A 7,581-nucleotide genomic window follows, 5' to 3' on the forward strand; every position below is an offset into this window, starting at 1 on the left:
AGCGATACCCAAGGCTTTTCACAGTTTACACTTATCTTCCGAATGAACTTTGGCGAACAAAACAACCACACTTTCCTGACAAAAAAGGCTTTTGGAAGTTACTGCCACATATCTTTAATTTCCATAAGTCAAAAAACTTGCGGGCTATAGCATGCCTTTTGTGGTATATCGTTCAGAGGCAGAAAACTTCAGAAGTTTGTTATCAGATGTGAGCGGGAGAAAACCTTGTAAGCAAAGATCATCGCGTTCAAATACATATATTTATTGAGCGACTGTTGGGATAAAGTAGACATAGGAATGGAAAATGGAGAAATTTGGCTCGTGCATGCAGAGAAAGATTTGAATTGCAGCGTCATTATGTGATGACTTTTGCAACCAGAAGTTTAATAAACGCAGGATTTTACTTAGTATTGGTTTTGTAGGAAGCCTGAGGTATGAGTTTATCATTCTGCAGAGTTGGATGGTTACCATCATTCTGGACTTCTCCGAGAAACGGTGTAAGTCACAAAGTGACTCATTCCTTGTCTGTTGACTTTGCTGCAGTACTTATACTAGTCCCCGCATTTCATCTGGCGATTTTAGTATTTCCATTTTGTCATGGCATCAATTTGTTCCTAAGTCTTAATCTCCTTAACTTTCCATGATAACAAACAATGAAAGGCACTCAACAGCGATTTTGCTTAAAACAGCAAGGCCTTCAATTCGTTCCCTCTGAACCGTATTTCCAGCCAGATTATAGGTCCGTGTAGCCTCCTGTTTCAACTGGCTTACGTACCCCGCAGTAAAACTTGATGGTAAATAATCGAGTGCGAGCAGCGAAGATTGGCTTAACCACGAGCCTTTATCCGTTTCGTTGAGATTCTTTGGCCATTCCACTTCGAATTTCTTTACCTCGTGTGCTGACAGCCAGGCTTTATTTTTTACTTTTGCCTGGACCCTTGGATCCTTGGACCTTCTCCTTCTGTCTTTCTTCATTCACATTATAGTTTTAACGCATACAGATAGCAAAGATTTCCACATGCACCCGATATCTGGAGGTGTTTACGCGATTAAAATTCAAGGAAGAGGATGTTTTACCGCAAGAAACCCCACGGGAGTCATTTATGTTGACGTGTTATAATTGCCTATTCATACTTCGGCGGGAAAACGAATTCAGTTCGAAAATACGTTTTCGTAAATAATTCGCGAGCGTTTCAATATTTTACACTAACTTTTCTTGGAAACTATTCTTAAATTATTAATGATTAGTTTGGTATAAAAATGAAAAAATTGGTTTTCGAAGGTGAACCGCATCCTTAACATATCTTGGTATCTTAATTTATTCAAAAACCCTTTTTTTCTGACCCGTGATCTAATCCGTAATCCGATCCTGGGTTTGCCGACGACGCTCAAATTCAACCGCGCTTCGGCCGGCGATACAAAATTTTTGTCAGGAAGTAACGATAATAAAAACAAGAAGTTTCCCGGACGTTAACAATCCAACTAAAAGTTTTCAAAAGGTTCTCCTTCCCTTCGCTGTTCTGATTGGTTCACAGAATATTATCGCTAGTTGATTGGATTCTCGGGAGAAGATTAACTCCTTTCTTAAAGCATGGTCGTTAGGTTTCTACTTGCGGCAGGATCGTAAGTAGTGGGTAAAGATGAGCCGATATGGGTTTCCCATCGATACGATACCGAGTAAGGCATTGATACTTTTCTTCGATATCGATACCGATACTATGACGCCACGGAGCTAAATAGTAAGTCACGTGATTTGATTGACAAAATTTAAACCGTATTAGAGACGTACTTAAGTCGATCCTCGTGTTCGTCAATGAGTTCACTTTTGTAGTGCTCACACGCCACTACTTAGACTGGTACAATGCGGTGCTCATTGCCCAATCTCGAGCACAAAGTCTTCTCGGCTCCTCGCCAGTGGTTAGTTGTTTGTGTGATACAAGGCGCGGGCAGGTCACTTGCAGTATCGAAAGCAAAGATAAATTTTGCTAGTATCCTAACCCTAACCTAAAGTTTGTATGAAAGCGATTATAGCAGTAATGAACCCTCCTTATACATCGAATGCAAACATGGCGTCCAATTTGAATCGTCACTGTTTTGGACTCACCGGCCTCGTCTTCACGTAGAAACACAAAAGGATTACTACACGTGTGAGAGGCTAGTGAGTCCAGAACAATGGCAACTCAAATTGCACGCCATACTTGCATTCGGTGTATGTAGCAGTGGAACTGAGGCCTGAAAGAATTCAGGCCCATGCGGGATTTGGTTCATTACTGCGAGGATCGCTTACACATATTTCATGAAACCGCAGAACCGTTTATGATTTTGGTACAGTTTTGTTACTTGAGGCAGAAATTCTAAAATGTATGACTTTGTTTTTCGATAAATAAAGGCTGATAGTTTCTAAAGAAACTATCATATTTGTTTTTCAATGTACACTTCAGACACTTGAAACCCATCTGAAAACGAAACGTCTGCGCGTACGCTTGAGACCCGCGGTATGAAACGCGGGCTCGGACGCGCGCTTATTTAAACTCAATAAATTTTTCGGGAAATAAACAGCCATTACAAAAGTTTAAAAAGTAAGGAAGCTGTGAAAAAGATAAGGTTTTAATTCTCATTTTTGAAAAGAAGAAAAGAATTTTAAAAAATCGAGGGGTGTGCAAATTGTAGAAAAATTGTTCTCGCGCCGAAAAACGGTCTTTTGTGCAAAGTTCCAATACGGTTGCGAACTGGCTCAATTTGAGGCAACATTTACAGTGTCGTGTAGGCCTTTTCTGATCTTTTTTTCGTCCGTTCATATAAAATGTTGGTTCGTCGGTAAAACAAAGAACAGTAAAGAAGCCTTTTACGGCACTTCTAAGCCCCTGCCACTTGGTTTGGCAAGAGCTGTGAACTTCCCTGAAGAAACTCCAGTTTGTTTACATCATCGTCGAACGATCGAAAAGCAAGATAGTCGCTGGTCATCGCCGTTTTCCGACCAACATTCCGATTAACTTAACTTATTCCTGTAACCCTTTTCGAAATTTTGGACATTAAGGGAAGAAAGAAAGCGAGATATTAATGAGGGACCACGTGGTGTGACGCCTGTGAAATAAAATTTTAACAAAGTGACGAAGGAGACTGAGGTGTGGCGAAAACAGATGGATTTCATTGTGAACTATGTTGACTCAAAATCATACATTTGGTTTTGTTTTGATTTAAATCTAGGAAAGTGGCTCTTTAGGATTGGAAAAATTACGAAAAAAGAAGCCATTTATTTTTTAACCAAAGTTAAATATCTATCATTGCAAAACGAATTACTATTAATTTTACATAGGTAAACTTCCACTATTTTAATTAAGCTAATATTGGAGAGAGGGAATTTTTCTCTCATTAATATCTTGCAATATTTCCATTATTTCCTGTGTTGTCAAAATAGCTTAGTTAAGTTTTCATAACATTAGATTATTTTGGAATTTACTTTTGTGTGTTATATTATCACCATTCAAATTCAAGACAGATACCAGTAATTTTGATCAATCATTTACCTTAAACCAATTGTCAAAACCAACTCAGATCAACCCACCCTTATCTCCCACCCCCCATCACATCAATCAAAATATTCAGTTCAAAATTTTTTAACTCAAAAAAACTTTTTTTGGCTCTCTATACCTAACCTCTTCTATTCCTTTTACCACTTACTTTTAATACTAACCAACATGTTACTCATCTCCCTCATTCCTTTTCCTCTGACTATGAATATCTCATCTTATTTCATTCTAACCTTCCTTCTTATTATTATTATAAATTTTTTGTACTACCTTGAAGTGGCTGCATTGCAAATTGAATATAAAAATAATGAATAAACAAATTTGTCAAAGACATCTTTCAAAAAAAACCAAACAAACAAGCAAAAAGGGCTTTCCAATTTTCTAGAGACTAAAGATTCCTTTATGGAGTCCTTTGCAATGAAGATCTTTCATTTTCCTTTTTTTTCTTTTCTTGTGTATCTTTTTGTCTTTTTATGTTGTATTTCTTCATTTTCATTTTTATTTCCAGTGTAATTTAAGTTAAGAAAATTTGACCCACTATTTGCAGGTCAAAGGAATACCTTGTAGATAAGAAAGAAAATAAAATAAAAGTGTGAAAATGTGGACCCTCAATGCTAGTGCCCAATTGAACTACTGATAGTTTTAATTTTAATGCTGCCTTATGACTGGCATAACTGCCTTGCAGTTTGTAGGTCCCTCTGTGCAAATTCTCTATTGAACAACTAACATTTTATTTTCATCATTTCACACTTTCAACACTTGCCACCCTCATGCTTCCTTTCCCCTTATTAACCCACTATTTTTGTGGATATTTCGGAACCCTTTCATTTGGGATTCCATACTTTAACACAATCAATCAATCAATCAATCAAGTTTATTGTCTATATGTGAGGCAGGTTTACCCAGATTGCCTGAGCCAGAGGCTCTTGTATGAAACGTAAGACAGCAACCCACCCATCCCACCCCAGGGGAGGACATCCACCCCACAGTAATCTCATGCGTGGGAAATTAACCTCTCCTACCCCTAACCCTGCAGGAGACGGGGCCTACGGTTTATTCGTCGTTATCCGAGAAGACTAGAATATCTATCCATTTCTTGATATTATAGAAAGGTAGCAAATTCTCCTCAGTTATTTTTAAGACCATCAGTATTGGTCTGACTGGGGCTCGAACCCTCGACCTCCCGCACAACACAATCCGGCACTCTAACCATGTAATGCCACAAAGGTTGCTAGATAAAGCTATTGCATTTTTCTGAAAAAAGTTTTTCTTTCTTAAAAAAGAAAACAAAAAAACAATCAATATCCAACCACATCAACATGGCAATGTCATTTTCTGGTTCTTTCTGAGCACTATTTTACAGTCAACAGTTACTGGCAGAACAGGAAGCAACTCATGTACACTTATTGCCCTTTTGTTTAGCAAATTGTTTTATTCACCCAATGTGGATATTTCTGTAATAAGCAGTCCACTGAGTCAGGTGTAGGTGTACCAGATAATTGTTCAAGTAATCTTACTAGGCAACAGGATCTATGATTCAATCACAAAACTCTTCAAACCTTTGGTGTGTTACAACCTCCTGAAGGTCCTTAAGCACCGAACAATATCATTGACCATACCACTATTGGTCTTGAACTTCCAGTCAGCATTAATCCTGAAGCAATTCCGGCTTCTGTTTTCATTTGAGTTCCAACACCATTGTACTTATTCCAACTTTCCCAGGTTTTTTTTTTTTTGATAGCACATCCACGAGAACAATGGGTTTCATGTGGCTTTTGCTGAGTGGCAGCATTCATGAGCTCCTCTCATACCATATGGAAATAACTAATTTCCAATACACTCTTAGGACTGTAACGAATGTTAAATTCCAGTGATAGCGATATGCATGGGGTAACGCGATATTTTGCAGCGTGTTTGATTTGTTCATGTAACACCGTGTAGGATGGGTGTGCTTTCACTTCGCCTTGATAAAAATATAAGTTCCATTTTTAGTACAATACTTTATTTCAGAACAACATGCAAATACATAGTTATTAAGAAAAAGGAAACCCAGAGGTTGGCCTATTTAGAGGTTCTCCTATTTATGTAAAAAATCTTACAGAACTAGTTAATAAAAATATAAAAAAGTCAAATAAGAAACAGCTAAATATCAATTATAAAATGGCGATTCAATAAATATTCATATGTTTCTTCAATTTTGATTTAAACTCACAAACGTTAGGGCTGTCACAAAAATTAAATACATTAATAGGAAGATTATTCCAGGGTTTGATAATTTTTCTTCGACATTCACATTTATTGCCAAAGCATGTTATTATTTACCTTCTATCAATTTGAATCTTAGCTTATTATCTAAAATGGAGGTAAATTATACTCAAAGATATTAAGCTTGCAATGTGTTTCCTTACCAATTACTGAAAGTCGGCTCTTGATCATAAGCAAGCAAGGAAAGAGTACCATATAACCCCATACATTAATTATGCATTCAATTTCATTAATTATGTATGCACCCCATTGTTTATAAGACAATGACCTATTCCCACGGGTTTAGCATATATACATTACTAATAAGTACTTACTGCCTCAATAAAAGAGAAATTGTTTGAAAGCAGCTTTTTCGTCTCCATTCCTTTCTCACGTTCTTCTCCCTTCTCCCCTTCGTTCCTAACTTCTCGGTTTTTTTTTTTCTTTCCTTTCCTTTTTACCCTCTTGGCAGTTCTGCTGAGCCTAGAACCATCGCTCCTCAGACAACGCGGTATTATCAGACAATTATCAAACCATAATCTTACCACTATGCTACGCAAACCAGTTAGGAGTTCCTCGGCAAAAGTTACATTTTCTTTTACCTTTCAGTAAAAAAATGTTCATAACAATATGTGCATTGATATAATGCACCAAAGGTCCCCTTTGCACTAAAGAATGCATTCTTCTTCTCTACGATTGGCCAAATACCACATAGAAAACAAAATTTATTCATACCTCTCTCTAATAACATCAACGAAAGAAGAAGATAGAAGGAAGAAGAACAACAACAACTCGGAGATGGGGAGACTGAATTTTATTCGACTTTCTCGAATATTATCGGATCACGACCGGTGCATACAGTGGTGTAAGGATCACAACCTGCTTGTGACGTCCTCGAGCTGGGCGCAGCAATGAACTTCGCTGGACGCGACGTGCTTCATCGCGAGACGGGTACGAGTGGCGATGTTCAAAAAAGGGTTGCGATGGAATGGCTTCAATGCGCCGGAATTCACCGGTGCGCACACACAGGGTATCGAAAATACATGGTGGGAAATCAAGCGAGGTTTGCCCCAAACAGGAACATCCAAACGACTTTTCGATGGCTACCTACAAGAATATATGTGGCGTCAGCACTACGGAAACGATCCCTTTGGAAACATCATCGAACATATCGCCCAGCTTTGTGAAGTCCAGAAAGACTAGATACAAAGGTTTCTTTGCATCGCCGTATGCACCGGCCTTCACGAACAATTTTCATCACTAGGACACGAAAGGATAATGAAAGAATCAACCAAAACCACAAGAACAGGTAAGACACAACATTTATTTAAACTTTGCATTGACAAACTTCAAAGCCTGACCGTAGACTTAACGTTGTTTTCCGGCCAGTTTTACGATTTCAAAGCGAAACTGAACATTCAGTTATATTTCAAAATTAAAAACCTCTGGAAATTTACTTGAGTTTTCCGTTTTGCACAACCAAAACGCGCCAAATTTACCCTGTTTCAAAAAAGACTTAGAAAAAAAATCCAAATTTTGAAAACAAAGACTACTAGTCTCTGCGGAGTTCTATTGTTATCGCTATTGTTTTAATTGAACAAAGACTGAATGCATAATTAATGTATGAGGTTATATGGTACTCTTGCCGCAAGCAAATAAACATTTCCCAAAAATAATACGTTCAATTTACAGAAGTTATTTTCAAAGAGCGTCCTTACATTCCAGTCTGAAATGCAAAATATATCCACGAATACACAGTTTAAATTGCGCCGACATTTCATCGATCGAACGATCGAAAAGCTCGCCA

The sequence above is a fragment of the Stylophora pistillata genome, chromosome 9, assembly GCF_964205215.1.
Source record: "Stylophora pistillata chromosome 9, jaStyPist1.2, whole genome shotgun sequence".
NCBI lineage: Eukaryota > Metazoa > Cnidaria > Anthozoa > Scleractinia > Pocilloporidae > Stylophora > Stylophora pistillata.